Source organism: Triturus cristatus, chromosome 1_2 (assembly GCF_964204655.1).
Source record: "Triturus cristatus chromosome 1_2, aTriCri1.1, whole genome shotgun sequence".
Classification (NCBI taxonomy): Eukaryota; Metazoa; Chordata; class Amphibia; order Caudata; family Salamandridae; genus Triturus; species Triturus cristatus.
The window spans coordinates 1,192,277,372-1,192,294,394 of record NC_140580.1 but is presented as its reverse complement, the minus strand read 5'-3'; the positions used below and the strand labels follow the sequence as shown (position 1 = coordinate 1,192,294,394).

Below are 17,023 nucleotides of genomic sequence, written 5' to 3'. Positions count from 1 at the left end.
TTACTCTACATCAACAAGCTCCATACTGGATTACACCTTTGCAAGCCTTGCGCTGTTCCCATATATTCTTGGGTAAACAATGGGGGACATGGGCGACAGCGATCATCGCCCCCAGGAAATTCATCTAACAGGAACTGTGCCGAGCCTAATCAGGCCAGAGATATCTCCGGGGCCGACTCACACCTTGAATCTAAAAAGGATCAAATGCACGACAGACAATTCAAACCTGCAGGCCGAAGCTGCAATACAAATCTTCAATTCGCTAGCCTCGTCCACAGATGACCATATCACTTACTGGGCTCATTTCATTGCCACCCTGTTAAAAAACGCTTGCAGTCACTCCCCTCTCAAAAGACAACTTTCGGAAAGAAAGAACGAACAGAGAGTATTGCTAAAAAAACTCAAAAGATCAATAAATTTGATTCTGTGCAAGCTGAGAATATCCCCAGGGAACACTAGCGCACAAGTAGCCCTTAAACATCAAAGAGCAGCGCTTAAAAGATTGAAATGGCGAGAATGAAGTCTGGGCAAAACTCCTTTATGACACAAATAGCAACAACAGTGCCCGCTTCTGGAAAACATGCGTCCACAACACAAAGGTATAGGGTCTCACATTTCAGAAGCAATTTGGATAAAATATCTCTCCAGTCATTTCAACGACCATACAGAAAACGCAGGAGCCCAAGCGGTCATCAGCTGGATTCCAGAGGGACAACCGGAAACAAGTGTTTCAGAGAAAAGGTAGCAGGTCTAGCCAGACACAGAAACCAAACCTTCGGGGGCACCGAGGCGCCCGCTGTCAGACTCAATTAAAAAACAGATCGCTAAAGGCAGGAAAGAAGGCGCCCCGGGACCGAATGGTATTCCACCTGCCCTCTTCAAAGCAAAGAGTGAAGAGTGGGCGGATATCCTGCAACCTCTCTTTCTGGAAATTAGGTTGATAAACAGAATACCAGAATCCTGGAGGGGCTCGACAATAGTCCCAATTTACAAAAAAGGAGACAAGGCCGAGCCAAACAACTACTGCCTAGTAGCTCTTATTGACAACGAAGCTAAATATTTAGCAGGCATCATACTAGAGGAGCTTACACTCTGGGCTGAGACAAACCAGGTAATACCGCTGAATCAGACCGGCTTCCGCAAAACGACTGGAACATCTACAAATATACTTGCAATCTCGCTAATAATTGACGCAGCAAAATCATCTAAGATTCCTCTGCATCTGTGTTACATTGACTTCAGTGCTGCCTTCGACAATGTAGAGAGAGGCAGACTGTGGGGGAAACTGGCGCAATGGGGCATACCACAGACTACCCTAAATATGCTGATGCTCTTACACACGGACACCTGGGTGCAGATGAAACTAGGCGGTGGTACCCACCTGTCCTCAAAAGTGCCGACTACAAAAGGACTGAAACAGGGTTGTGTGCTTGCACCAACCTTGTTCAATCTTTTTATGGCGGATCTCCCAAAAGTGCTCGACGTCTGCAACTCTCTCTCTCCAAGGGTAGGAGGGAAAGCTTTAAACAATCTTATGTATGCAGATGGCGTAGTGCTGTTCAGTCACACCCACATCGGCCTTGAATCGTCTACTGACGGAAATGCAGAAATACGCCACAGAAAACAACCTAAAAATAAATCTTAGCAAGACTCGGACAATGTCAATAAATAACAAAAAGAACCCACAGAGGAACTGGTTCCTCGACGGCACAAAAATTGACCCAGCTTGTGAGTATAAGTACTTGGGAGTTACATTCGACAAGGAAGGGTCGTTTGTGCGTCAGAAACAAGAAATAAGAAGGAGAGGTCTACTGATCGCCATGATGATGAAAAACCTTGCAAACCAACTGATGGGCCCGTCTTTGACCCCGCTACTGAAGGTAGTTCAGGCCAAACTGCTCTCTTCGATCACTTATGGTGGTGAGGCGATGCGGGGAAGAGACGCTAAAGACCTGAATAGTATGCAGGTTAAAGCTTATAGAACTATGTTCTGCCTCCCGTTTTATACATCACCGGCTCAAATAAGGCTGGAGTTTGGCCTTCAAAAACAAGTTTTAGCCAGGTACGGGGCATATATCATGTGTCGGCACAAGATAAGAAGCGCCACCACAAACACACCAAACTATCTGCTGTGGCGCGACATAGAACACAGGGATTTCTCTGAGGCGAGAAACCATCTTCAGTTAGCCTTGGAAGCCACCAAACTCTCTGATCTCTGGGATGCACAACTCGGTCACCCCAACTTCAAAAAATGAGTCTGGAAAAATGTACAATCAATCTCCTTACTGGAGGACAAAGCGAGTTTCTCAAAAAGATCTCACGCATGGATGATCCTCAACTCCTACAAATCACTAACTCCACAAACATACGTCAATCAGGGCTTTCCCAAAGCCATAAAAATGAACCTTGTAAGGTACAGACTGGGGATTCTTCCTTGCACTGGGCACCTACCACCATGGATGAGGACAAACGGACAAGATACTTGCAGGCTGTGTAACATCAACAACGGCGACATCCTTCACGTAATCTGCCTCTGTGAAGAGCTGCACCAAGCACGGCAACAGCTCCTTAAAGAACCATTTAAGCAGAAAGGCATCTGCACCAGAAGGCAAGCGGTGCTGGCCTGCTTAAACCCATCAAATATCAAACTAAATTGCAGATTTGTAAAATTTCTGATGGTGGCTGAACGGAGAATGCCAAAAATATTGAAAAATGCTCTACAAAACCCGCCGACCCAAGCTGACCAGTAGACGGGCAAAAGGACTTAGCGGAACCTTATCAAGGATGATTGCCAGTAGCAGAGGGACACATTTTGCAACAAGCAGAGTCCATGTGGAAGACACGACAAATGGTTATGCTGGGCGAGAGCAAGGCAAATCTGAGATACGCACCTTCCAGCATCGAGCGAATTCATGTTTATCTCTAACTAGCTCAATTGAACTATCATTTTAAACTGTAATACATTTTTCACTCTTTGGTTTTTATTGGTTTTAAACATGGATGTTTTATGAATTTTGGAATAGATTTATTGCAATGGTTTTAATTAACTATGCAAAAATAAAATAAACTTAAACTTAAACTTGTCATGTGGGCTCTCCTTGAGGTCAGTTTTTTACTCTGTTTTCACTCTGTTTCCGCTATCGTTTTAAAGTTTTCGGCCTTTTTCAGTGGCACCCTATTCCTACATTTTGTTTATCCCAGGCGTGGTCTCCAGTCAGCAACAAATGCTGCACCCAGACTGTTTCTAAACAGCAGACAGGTTCGACCAGAGCCTTCTCCTAAAAAAACAAAAAAACAACACAGTCACTGTTCCCTGAGATCTGCAACGCTAAAGGATTTTTGTTTGTGCTTCAAATGACTATTTCCAAGCCACTGGAATTATATGGCAGAAAAGGACTACATTATGCAGCAGGCTAAGTAAATTATGTGGCAAGAAGAGGCAAATTATGCTCCATAATGTGGCACATTTGTGACAATATATTTTCATTATTTTGTCATTTTTCAAACACAGAAATATGAACAAAACATTTGTGCTTGTCTAAAACAGAATGGGGCGTGGCCTGGCAGCATACTTCACAGCATCAATCATTATTATCTGGCAGCACACTTCACAGCATCAATCATTATTATCTGGCAGCATACTTCACAGCATCAATCATTATTATCTGGCAGCACACTTCACAGCATCAATCATTATTATCTGGCAGCACACGTCACAGCATCAATCATTATTATCTGGCAGCATACTTCACAGCATCAATCATTATTATCTGGCAGCACACTTCACAGCATCAATCATTATTATCTGGCAGCACACTTCACAGCATCAATCATTATTATCTGGCAGCATACTTCACAGCATCAATCATTATTATCTGGCAGCACACTTCACAGCATCAATCATTATTATCTGGCAGCATACTTCACAGCATCAATCATTATTATCTGGCAGCATACTTCACAGCATCAATCATTATTATCTGGCAGCATACTTCACAGCATCAATCATTATTATCTGGCAGCATACTTCACAGCATCAGGCATTATTATCCGGCAGCACACTTCACAGCATCAATCATTATTATCTGGCAGCATACTTCACAGCATCAATCATTATTATCTGGCAGCACACTTCACAGCATCAATCATTATTATCTGGCAGCATACTTCACAGCATCAATCATTATTATCTGGCAGCATACTTCACAGCATCAATCATTATTATCTGGCAGCACACTTCACAGCATCAATCATTATTATCTGGCAGCACACTTCACAGCATCAATCATTATTATCTGGCAGCATACTTCACAGCATCAATCATTATTATCTGGCAGCACACTTCACAGCATCAATGATTATTATTATTATTTTGTTTAGTTATTGGAAAACTATTATAAATGTCTCTGACAGTTTTTGTCTTTTTACTGGCACATCCATCTTAGTATATTTAACTAACCTACAAGATTAGAGACGGGGACATTAATGACCCATCATTCTTGGTTCTTGGTACCACAGTGTTTTCCAAAACAAAAAAATGGATCAGCATGAATTTTCTTAATTCTGATAGTATGCAAATATTTACACTGTTTCTCATTTGATGAGTGGAATAAAATCTGTCTTTACAGATTCCGTGTTCTATGGCACAAAAAACTGGGCAAAATTCTGTTTGTTCTCCCTTTGTTCAATGCACCCTTTTGAGAAGTAATCTGTTACTTTAAGGCCTACGTTCGAAAATATGTCAGCATGTTTGCCTTACAAAAACCCAAAATCTGAGTTTAGGGTAGATCACAGCAAATCAAAAAGAGAAGTTGATCAGTTATATAAAACAAGCAATAAAAATGTAACAGGTCTCGCCTTTGATTATGTTAAAGCCATTTGCTTTGCTAATGGTATTGTATTGCAAAGCAAATGGCTTTAACTTAATAAAAGGCGAGACCTAATGCATTTTCAATGCTTGTTGCTTGTGTCAGGGCATTTTTAAGATGACAAAGTCCTTGGCCACCCTAAACCTGGGTATTGGGGCAGTGTGTGTGTGTATGTGTGTGTGTGTGCGTGTTTGCATGTATGTGTGTGCGCATGTGTGTGAGCGTGTGTGTGTGTGTGTGCATGTGTGTGTGTGCGTGTGTGTGTGTGCGTGTTTGTGTGTGTGTGAGGTCAGTGTACTATGGCAATCTTAGTGTCCTCTGACATCTAACTCTGGAATCCAGTTTGAAGCAAGCACTGCAATCACAACAAACCCAGAGGCAAGGGTCTAGGAGGATAAAAGCAGGGTCCTTCAGAAAGTAGTCGAGGGAACCGCAAACATCTTCTTGCCATCTTGTTCTCTCCCTTTCAGGTGTGGCCCAAATGTTACATGTGGCTCAACAAACCTGCCGAGCAGGATTGTACACTGTGGTGTCACAGGGTGCTCACAGCCTCCCTCTCTGATTACTCTGTTGAGTTCAGCGGAGCCATCTCTGCCCATTCTAGTCAGCCAATTGTTTACTCCTGGGAGGCATTTCACACCTCGTTCACACCTGTTCAACTGAGCACAGACCAGGAGGGCTGGAGCGCTATTGCAGATTCGGCCCCAAGAACTTCAAGCAGAGGAAAAGATAACTTTCTAAGGATTACCTTTTCCTTAATATTTATTACAGCTATGAGTTTACCATTGAATCAGATGTTTAATTACTATTAAAAATAATGGTTTAATTATCTTTCTAGCTTGTTCCTTTCCCGAATTACTGTATTAGTATTTAAATTTTCACTTTGAGTTTCTACGTAGGACAGCTAGGCCAGCCACACAACGGTTTTACCCTGTCTCCTCCCCTTTCTGTCACCGGGACATGATCCAGACAAATATATCACAGCGTATCACTACGTGATTCATGCACTTCTGCAAAGTGCCTGGCCACAGGATAAGCACTATCGCAATTAGTAAAAACGCTGCGTCAGCTGAAAGCTAGGTATATTATAGAGCTGCAAACACGCGTACCCTGGGGACTTAATAGTGAAGAGGAACTGTGGTCATTTATAGAATAAATTACGATGGTAATTACCCTTGTTTTAGGATTACCAATTGAAATTTAAATCCAAGGTCCCTTCCTTTCCTTTCCTTATCTGTATAGATCGTCATTGCGCACTGGGACCTTTACCCCTTATGATTAGGGGAGAAATGTGAGGGATTTTTGGGATCTCAGAAGCATGAAAATGAAAATATAAAACATACGTTTTCTCTTGTTTTCTATTTTTCTAGTTTTGTTATTGCCACATAGAAAATTTCTTTTTTGAATAGTTTGATGGCAGGTCACGATTAAATAGGCAAGCGGCCATTGTGATGCACAATTTGTGACTTCACGAAGGAGCGGGTTTATTCTATCCTTCTCCAAGGCCCGGTTTGAACTGTTATTTGAGGCAGAGCGTTGGGGACCCAAGGGGGTCCTGAACTGTTATTCATGAAACCTTTCCAAAATACCAACACCCCCCTTACCTTGGTGTTACAGCGCTCATTGAGCTATGGAACATTTGTCCCACTCAGTACTCACCGCAACACGGGATGCTGGGAGCTGTAGTCCTGGACATCGACTGCAGCAGTCATCAATTGAAGTGGAGCCTGCTGACCTCCCGCAACTGGGAGGGCCTAAGGAGTACAAAGGAGGGTGGAGAAGGGACTTCATCTTGGCTGGCGGCATCTGATGAAGGCATTGTGCCGAAATGCATTGTGCCTTGCAGCAAAGTTATTACAGAACTCCCAAAAGTTCCCCGCTGTGTCCCCTGGGTTTCTTTATGGAGGAATCGTTTGCTGGATATATATATATTCTATATATATTCTATATATATTCTACAAGCGGATCCTCGTCCCTGCCTATCATAAATAAAGCTGCTGATCGAGTGCTACTCACCTGGTGGACAACCTTTGGAGCAGAATGTAATACGCAGCCGTCCTGCCGCGGAGTGTACACCACCCCGTAATGTTATGGGGGCCACGTGACATGGTAACTATCATGTCGGCAATGTGGGCCAGCAGCGGCAAACAGGATTGAGGACGAGTCCACTTGCAAGGTCCATACAGGACAAGATTTGTGTGCTATCCGGACCACATTTCCCACAATGCACAGTCTCATTCGAGCTTCCCATTGGTGGGTGTGCAATATGAAAATGGCGAAGTGGGTTCAGCGTTTGCACACACCATCTCCGTTCAAGCCTCTGAAAAGAAGCATTTGGAGCTTCGAAACACGTCAAGCAATTCCATTACATAGCGGCTTCTACAAGCAGATCCTCTTCCCTGCCTATCATAAACAAAGCTGCTGATCGAGTGCTACTCACCTGGTGGACAAGCTTTGGAGCAGAATATATATATACAAGGTCCAAGTGACTGGACCGAAACGCGTTGGGGCATGGCAGCTATCAAATAAACCGCCATCTATCCTACAATCAAGAGAGTGTGCTCTTTATTTTCACTGCATAGTGATAATTTGTTCATATATATATATATATCAAAGCTACCAAGTACCCAACGTACGAGGAGCACTCGGGCCTCAGCTGCACACAAGGAGCCAATCATAGGTAAGCACGCCCCCACCACAACGATTCCTTTCACTGTTCAGACTGCCCTGGATGCCTGACGCGTTTCGAAGTGTCCCCACTTCTCTTCAGAGGCTTTGGCAGTTCAAAAAGAGCGCGTAAGGCACCGCCTCCTTAAATGCATGGATGCACGCCCTGGATGGGCTTATGGGACTTGTAGTGCCTTACGTTGCGCAAATGTTCAGCTGGCAACTTCTTCGAGCCCACAGATGGGCCTCGCTGTGCATGGTTCGTGCAAGATCCGTAGGCTGCTGCCCCACGATATCGGCCCAATGATAAGGCCGCGTGGCCCCCACTTCTCTAGGGTGGTGCTCCTCCCGCGGCTGGGTCGCCGCGTAAAAATCAAAGCTACCAAGTACCCAACGTACGAGGAGCACTCGGGCCTCAGCTGCACACAAGGAGCCAATCATAGGTAAGCACGCCCCCACCACAACGATTCCTTTCACTGTTCAAACTGCCCTGGATGCCTGACGCGTTTCGAAGTGTCCCCAATTCTCTTCAGAGGCTTTGGCAGTTCAAAAAGAGCGCGTAAGGCACCGCCTCCTTAAATGCATGGATGCACGCCCTGGATTAATACCTTTGCATGTGCCAATGAGAAAATAATGACATTTTTAGATTTGAATATTTATTAATGTTTTTATGACATTTAAAAACGTTTTTAGATGTTCAAATATATTCAAGGTTATTTATTTATTTTTTAACCGTTTACATCAAACTGTGATGATTTCCTTTTTGATTTTGATACTTACGTTTGGCACTCAATATTTTAACTAAGAGTATTTATACATGCTGCTTGGAACAAAACATTGAGCGTTACTTCAAACAAATGAAAGTATGCAAATGTGTCTTCTATGTTTATCACGCATCAGCAATGACGTGCAAAAATGTAGCAATTGAAATGGTCTATCGACACTGATGGCGTTGTCATGTGATCAAGGTCCTTTCGGAGCTTTCGGAGCTAAGTAGCCCACCAGGTGCTTCCAGTAAGCGCCACTGCGCTGTGTTTCAGAGAGGTGGCCCAGGCCGTGGCTCTTTTTAGTTTTTACACCTCTCTGCAAAACAGCTCTGTGGCGCTTACTGGAGGTACCTAGTGGGCTACTTGGACCCTAGGGACACTCAGGATTCATGGGGACTTAATCTTGTTCTTGTGCACGCTGGTTTCGAGTTTAGTTACTTGAATCTATGACACACATGATTAAGTTGCATGTCAGACAGCATGCAGTCCAGTGTAGCACACCCATGTAGATTGATTATTTAATGGGAAAGTAGGGAGTGCGTTACACATTTTCTTATAAACTATGTAAGCACCACATACTATGCAATGTTAGTGCCACATAATACTGTAGAATGTTAACTCCACATAATACTGTAGATGTTAGCTCCACATAATACTGTAGATGTTAGCTCCACATAATACTGTAGATGTTAGCTCCACATAATACTGTAGAATGTTAGCTCCACATAATACTATAGATGTTAGCTCCACATAATACTGTAGAATGTGAGCTCCACATAATATAGATGTTAGCTCCACATTATACTGTAGAATGTTAACTCCACATAATACTGTAGATGTTAGCTTCACATAATTCTGTAGAATGTTAACTCCACATAATACTGTAGATGTTAGCTCCACATAATACTGTAGATGTTAGCTCCACATAATACTGTAGATGTTAGCTCCACATAATACTGTAGAATGTTAGCTCCACATAATACTATAGATGTTAGCTCCACATTATACTGTAGAATGTTAACTCCACATAATACTGTAGATGTTAGCTCCACATAATTCTGTAGAATGTTAACTCCACATAATACTGTAGAATGTTAAGTATAAGTATAAGTACAAGTATAAAAGAGCTTGTAAAGCGCTCGAATACCGAAGGTGTCTTGGCGCTGTGGTGTGTGTAGTCAGGCAAGAGAGCAACCAAATTATGGTTGGACCTGAAATAGGCGATGCTTCAGTATTTTCCAAAAGAGGGCATGATCGGGTTGAAGTCGCTGCTCCAGAGGCAGGAGGGTCCACAATCTTGCTGCACGCCTGCCAGAAGAGCGACCGCCCCATCTCGCAAGTTTGAATCTGGAAGTACAGATAAGGCCTTGGTTAGCAGACCGCAAAGCGCGCGGCGGGAAATAGGGTTTGAATCTGTCCCTTCCATCATTGGCGCCACCCCCAAAGCGGGCCCGGTGGACCAAACAGAGAGCCTTAAACTCGATCCTCTGCTGGACCGGAAGCCAGTGCAGGGATTTCCTCCCTTCCGAAGTGGGGCAACCCCTAGGTAGGTTCCGAATAACTCGAACTGCAGCATTCTGTAGGGACTGGAATTTCCCACCTGAAACTTATCCATCCCCAGAAACATGGCGTCGCAGTAGTCCAGCCTGGACATAAACAGAGCGGCCATCACAGTCTTCTGGAGCGCCTGAGGGATATATGGAAGAATTTCCCGCAGAGTTTTTAAGAGAAGAAAACATGATGACGTTACGCTGTTGACCTGGGCAGACATATCTAGTTTGTCATCCAAAATCACACCCAGGTTCCTTACCTTAGTGACCGGGAGGGGGCATTGCCCAGCCGCCGCCGGCCACCAGAGGGAGTTCCAAATTGAGGGACCCTTCCCAAACTCCATCACTTCGGTCTTCTCAGTGTTGGTTTTTAAAAAGCTCAAGCGCATCCAATCCATCACGTCAATAAGGCAAGCTTGAAACTTGGCCGCTGTTTGGTCAGGGTGGTTCACGGTTGATATTACTAACTGCGAATCGTCCGCATAGGATACCAGCGTGAATCCATGACGTCTGACCAAGCTAGCCAGTGGTCTAACATAGATATTAAAGAGGGTCGGGGATAACGCCGACCCTTGCGGAACTCCGCACGGAAGGGAAAGATTGGCCGAGTGTAACCCGGACCATTGTAGGCTTTGTGTACAATTATCTAGAAAGGACGCCAATAGTGCCCACACACGGTCCACAATCCCAACTCCCCTTAGGCGCTGGAGCAGTACCTCATGGTTGACGGTGTCGAACGCAGCGGACAGGTCCAGAAGGACAAGCACCGCTCGCCCCCCTCCGTCCACTGTAGCTCGAATCCCCTCAGCTGTGGTAATAAGAGCCCATTCCGTGGAGTGTCTGGGTCGGAAGCCGTGCTGGGACCTATCCAGTACATCATTCTTATCGAGATACTCCATCAGACTCTGGTTTATGGCCTTCTCAACGATTTTAGCTACTAGAGGAAGGCCGTAGATAGGACGATAACTAGAAAATTCCACGGGGTCAAGCGAGGATTTCTTCAAAAGGGGTTTCACGCTCGCCGTTTTCCACGTACTTGGATAATGTCCAGCAGCTAGTACTTGGTTGATCAGAGCCGTAAGAATAGGTATGACCTTGTCAGCGGCCTGGAGTAAAATATGCGGCGGCCAAGGGTCTAATGCGGCTCCAGATTTTATGGAGCCCAATAGAATCCTAACCTGATCACTGGACAAGGGAGGAATAGTTGACAGGCTGCAGCTGGATATCTCCTGAGGAGGAGACGGGAGACCTACAGTGTTTAGTAAATCAGCATAGATCGTAATAACCTTATTCTTAAAGGAATCGGCTAGCTGATCGCAGAACAACTGATCCGGTCTAAACCGGCTCGTCTGTTGGGAATTCGCCAAGAAAGATACAGTTTTAAACAGTTCCTTGGACGAATTTCCTGCCTCCGAGATTTTCCGAGAGAAGTAGTCCCTCTTAGCATTCTGAATGGCGAGTTTATAGTTGAACAGCGCCAGACCATAAGCCTGCTTACAGATCCTGTCGTAACTTACTCTCCACAACCGTTCCTGCTGCCTGCATTCAACCTTGAGACGTTTCAGCTCTGGGCCATACCAAGGGGCACCAGGTGAACGTCTGTTCTGGGTGGCTACCTGGAGGGGAGCGACCTGATTAACAGCATTAGTGATCCAGTCCGTAAACTGTGCAGCGCCCGTGTCATTATCAGTGTCCAGGGTAGGGGGGGGGAGGGTACCCAGCGTCTCAAGAAGGGCAAAATGTGTGATTCTACTCCATCTCCTAAACATAATTCTGGCAGGTCTCTGCAGACCCCCTCCAAGTCTAGTCTTAACTCTAACACTAAAGAGCACAGCCCGATGGTCAGTCCACAGAAGAACTTCTGTCCCAAGATATAGAAGATCAGGATGGCTAGAGAAAAGGCCATCCAGCGTATGTCCCCCCGTATGGGTAGGGTCGGAAAGCAGCTGCTTGAGAACATATCCCTCCATACTATCCAACAATCTGGCAGTGTCCGAAAGATTCTTGACCTCCAGATGAAAATTGAAGTCCCCAAGAATGATATAAGGCTCAAACTTAGTACAGGACTCCAGATGTTTTTGGAGGGCCCCCAAAAAGACAGCCCGTGGTCCAGGTGGTCGATAGACTAAAAGCCCATGGGAGACAGTTATATCTTTAGAAAAAATACTGAATTGTAATGCTTCAGCATCCAAGTTTTCAACCACCTCGACCTGTACCTTCAGGTGGTCTCTATAGATGATAGCTATGCCGCCCACTCTGCCATCCTTTCTGTCCAGGCAGTGTAACACATAACCTGGGGGCAGAGCCATGTTCCAATCTGGGCAGGAGGCCACGTTGGTCCACGTTTCTGTGATAAAAGCCAGATCGGGGGAAGAGCCGTTAGCAGCAGCTCCAGTTCTACATGATGTTTAGTCACGGAACGAGCATTTAAGAGGATCCCTAGCAGGTGATTACCTAAGTTTGCCTGTGATGTAAGGATAGATGCTCGGGTCTGTGTGTCATAGGGACCAGTCTCTGATCCAACCCCCACCCCTATTCTATCCCCAGTCCTACATGGGAGGGTAAGTAGCTCTCCTCCATCGATGCTAGCCTCTCTGACCACCGAGTAGCGACAACCCGGGCACCGATAGTTGCGTATGTCCTCATGCCCATGTAGGGGAATACATTGAGGGATGCTTCTCACCTGTAGCATCAGCAATCTCTCCCGAGTGTAATGTAAGGGGTGCTTGGCGACCAAGGGCAAGACGTCTGGCGCGATCCTGGCGCAGACGGGCTTGCCTTTGGCGCGACTTTGGCTTTCTGCCGGCGCGCTCGCGCCAGCGTGAGCTATGTAGGCAGTAGAGGCGTGAAACTAGAGCGCTAACCTCACCAGAAATAGGTGGGCGGGCCCGCTCGCACGGACGAGCACCGCGCACCGGAGGAGGTGGAACCGGGAGAAGTGCTCCCGATGAACAGGAAAGGGCAAAACAAGGTAAAAGGAACTTTAAAATCAGCCAGGACTTTTAAAACAGTGTCAGTGATTAAAACTGCAAGTTCCAATACGATCTGTCACATTAGCTAAAATTTTAAGAAGTGGTCACACAGCAATCCACTGAATCAGGAGCCCACTCGCAGCCCGACCCCACACTCCGATTAGAATGTTAGCTCCACATAATACTGTAGAATGTTAGCTCCACATAATACTGTAGATGTTAGCTCCACATAATACTGTAGAATGTTAGCTCCACATAATACTGTAGATGTTAGCTCCACATAATACTGTAGATGTTAGCTCCACATAATACTGTAGAATGTTAGCTCCACATAATACTGTAGAATGTTAGCTCCACATAATACTGTAGATGTTAGCTGCACAAATTGTACGTTGTTAGGACCACGTAACATCACCACACAGTGTTAGCCCCACATTATAATGTGCACTTATAACTACACACTACTGCACACTGTTAGCTCAACATAACACTATGCAGTTTGTTCACATAATACTGTGAAAGGTTAGCTCCACAAATTCCACATTGTTAGCACCACATTCAAGTGTACAATGTCAGCGCCACACAATACTGTGTGATTTTAACTCTATATAATACTGCCCTCTGAGATCCACATCATACTGTGCAGTTAGTTTCACATAATACTGTACAATGTTAACACCACATAATACTGTGAAATGTTAGTTCCTCACAATAATGTATACTGTTACATCACACATCACTGTACAATATTAGCACCCCATACTACTGCACAACAAGCTACTCCTAGTACTTTATAATGTTAGACCTGGATGTATGACATTACAACGCGTGTCATTACAACGTGTGCAGTTACATCACATGCGTTACAACGCATGCGATGTTACAACGCTATGCCATTACAACGCAAGTCTTTACATCGACTTGCGCTAGATGGCGTGCTAACATTAGAAAAGTGTAATTTACTATTCCAACTCCAGTCCACTTAACAGTAGGGAAGGTGTTGGGATAGTAAACTACACTATTTGTAATGTTAGCACGCCATCTAGCGCAAGTCGATGTAAAGACTTGCGTTGTAATGGCATTGTGTTGTAACATCGCATGCGTTGTAACGCATGCGATGTAAAAGCTGCGCGTGGTAAAAACCGCGTTGTAATGGCTGTTCCCCGTTAGACCTACATGGCACTGTGCAATGTTAGCACCACGTAAAACGGAACAAGGTTAGTTCCACATAATACTGTGCTATGCTAACACTATGTAATCTTGCACAATGTTAGCTCAACATAACTCTCTGGGGTTAGCTCCACATAATATTGTGCAGTTTGCTCCACTTCATACTGTACAATGTTTGCACCACATAATACTGTGCAACGTTAGCTCCACACAATACTGCCCTCTTAGATCCACATCATACTGTGCAGTTAGCTCCACATAATATTGTGCAATGTTATCATCAGATAATACTGTTCAATGTTAGCTCATACAGACAGGAGCTCGCATCAGCGAACAGTGTTAGTCCCTGCATCTCCCTGTAAAAAACAAAACTGCCCTTAGAGAAGCTGAGAGTGTGTTTTACTTCACACATGTTGCGAAAAGCTCGCCAAACATGGGGCTGTGGTAAAGTTTCAGAGGGGGGAGGGTTCGCGTCAGGTTACAACCATGATGGGTGTTCTAGTCAGGAACAGGAGTCATATATGAGCTCTTCCTCCATAGGAATGGCAATGTACTCTCTTTTATGGGAAATGACGTATGTCTTTTAATACCTTGGTTTGTTTTTTGGTGGCAGAGATGTCGTAGAAGGTCAGGGACTGATGAACTGTGAATGTATTCCCACTGCACTCTAAACACAAAGCTAACTCTTACCTCCTCACTCATTCTTCTCTCTCTTTATAAATCCCCTGTCTTCCTCCTCCCCTTTCTTTCTGTCTCCATTTCTTCTGCCTCCATCGTGTGTTTTCCAACATCCTCCATTACTTATTCTTTCTTCCTCACTCCACCCCTCTCTTTCGAACACTGACATGTTGTTATCAATCTCCCCATAACCTACTATCATCTCCCCATCTCCCCTTCTCTCTCCACCTTCATTGGTTCCCTTTCTCCCCTCACCCTATGATCCCACACCCCCTCTCCTCCTCTTGTTCCCCATGCCCCCATCCACCTCTTGCTCACCTTCTCCCCTTGTCTCTCTTTGGTTCTCTTTTTCCCATCTCACCTAATCCCAATCCATACCCCTCTCCTCTGTCTTCATGCACCTCTATTTTCCCTCCTCTTCCTTCTCTGGTTCCCCACGCCCCATCCGCTTCCTTCTCTGGTTCCCCACGCCCCATCCGCTTCCTTCTCTGGTTCCCCACACCCCATCCGCTTCCTTCTCTGGTTCCCCACGCCCCATCCTCTTCCTTCTCTGGTTCCCCACGCCCCATCCGCTTCCTTCTCTGGTTCCCCACGCCCCATCCTCTTCCTTTTCTGGCTCCCCACGCCTCATCCGCTTCCTTCTCTGGTTCCCCATGCCCCATCCTCTTCCTTTTCTGGCTCACCACGCCCCATCCGCTTCCTTCTCTGGTTCCCCACGCCCCATCCTCTTCCTTTTCTGGCTCCCCATGTCCCCTTCTCTCCCCTCTCCTCTGGGTCTTCATCAACTCCTCTCCTCTATCTCTTGTGTACCCCAATCCCCCTTTCTTCTGGGTCCCATTCTCTCCTCCTCTGGCTGACTTTTCGCTCTCTTCTCTAAACCTTCCCTAATTCCCTCATCTCCTCCTCTGATTCCACATCCACCTCTCCTCCTCTGGTTCTCTTGGTCCCCTACTGTCTCCTTTCCTCTGGTTCTTCATTGCTTCTTCTCTCCTCCTGCTCTGGTTCATCATCTCTCCTCCTTTCTGTTCCTCTTCTGTATGTCCCTCCTTTTTTTCTGGTTTCCCACCCCCTACCTCGGATTCCTCTTCTCTTCTCATCCTTTCTCTCCTGGTTTCTCCTCCATTCTCCTCTCTCTTGAATTCCTTCTTCCTTCTCATCTATCCTGGTTTCCTCCTCCCTTCTCTTCACTCCTGGTTCCATCATCCCTTCTCCTCTCCTGGTTTCCTCCTCTCTTCTCCCCTCCTGGTTTCCTCCTCCCAATTCCCTTCTCCTCTGTGTTCCTCCTCCCTTCCCCTGTGGTGTCCTCCTCCCTTCTCCTGCTCTAATCTCTTCTGGTTTCCTTCTCTCTTCTGCCATCCTAACTTCCTCCTCCCTGTTCCCTTCTCCTCTGTGTTCCTCCTCCATTCCCCTGCGGTGTCCTCCTCCCTTTCCTCTGGTTTCCTCCTCCCTTCTCTTCTCCTCTGGTTTCCTCCTCCCTTCTCCTCTCTCCTGGTTTCCTCCTCCCTTCTCCTCTCTCCTGGTTTCCTCCTCCCTTCTCCTCTTGTGTCCTCTTCTCTTTTCCTCTCTCTTGGATTCCTCCTCTCTTCTCTCCCGGTTTCTTTCTCCGTTCTCTTCTGGTTTCCCCCTCCCTTCTCCTCTCCTCTGGTTTCCTCCTCCCTTCTCTTCTTTCCTCCTACCTTGTCCTCTTGTTTCATCCTCCCTTCTTCTCTGGATTCCTCCTCACTTTCCCTCTGGATTCCTACCCACGTTCCCTCTGGATTCCTCCTCACTTTCCCTCTCCTGGTTTCCTCCTCCCTTCTCCTCTTGTTTCCTCCTCTGTTTTCCTCTCTCTTGGATTCCTCCTCTCTTCTCTCCCGGCTTCTTTCTCCGTTCTCTTCTGGTTTCCCCTCCCTTCTCCTCTCCTCTGGTTTCCTCTTCACTTCTCCTCTGGTTTCCTCCTCCCTTCTCCTCTGTTCTGGTTTTATCCTCCCTTCCCCTTTCCTCTGGTTACTTCCTCCCTTCTCCTCTGGGTTCATCCTCCCTTCTCCTCTCCTCTGGTTGCCTCCTCTCCTTCTCCTCTCTCCCGGTTTTCTTCTTGCTTCTCCTATCCTGCTTTCCTCCTCCTTTCTCCTCTCCTGGTTTCCTCCTCCCTTGTTCTCTGGTGTCCTCCTTCCTTCTCCTGTCCCCTCATATCCTCCTTCCTTCTCCTGTCTCTCGGTTTCCTCCTTCCTTCTCCTTTCCTGGTTTCCTCTGTCCTCCTCTCCTGGTTTTCCTCTCTCTTCTCTCTCCTGGTTTCCCACTCCCTTTCCATCTCCTATTGTTTCCTACTCTGTACTGTACTGGTTTCCTCCTCCCTTCTCCTCTGATGTCCT

The 17,023-nt window shown here is 45.9% G+C and overlaps 1 protein-coding gene across 5 annotated transcripts in view; it reads left to right on the top strand.

Moving 5' to 3' along the window:
• The window catches only part of ST6GALNAC6 (ST6 N-acetylgalactosaminide alpha-2,6-sialyltransferase 6), a 144,011-nt gene that overhangs the window by 112,975 nt on the left and 14,013 nt on the right, over positions 1-17,023 (top strand). The gene's annotated exons all lie outside the window — the stretch shown is intronic.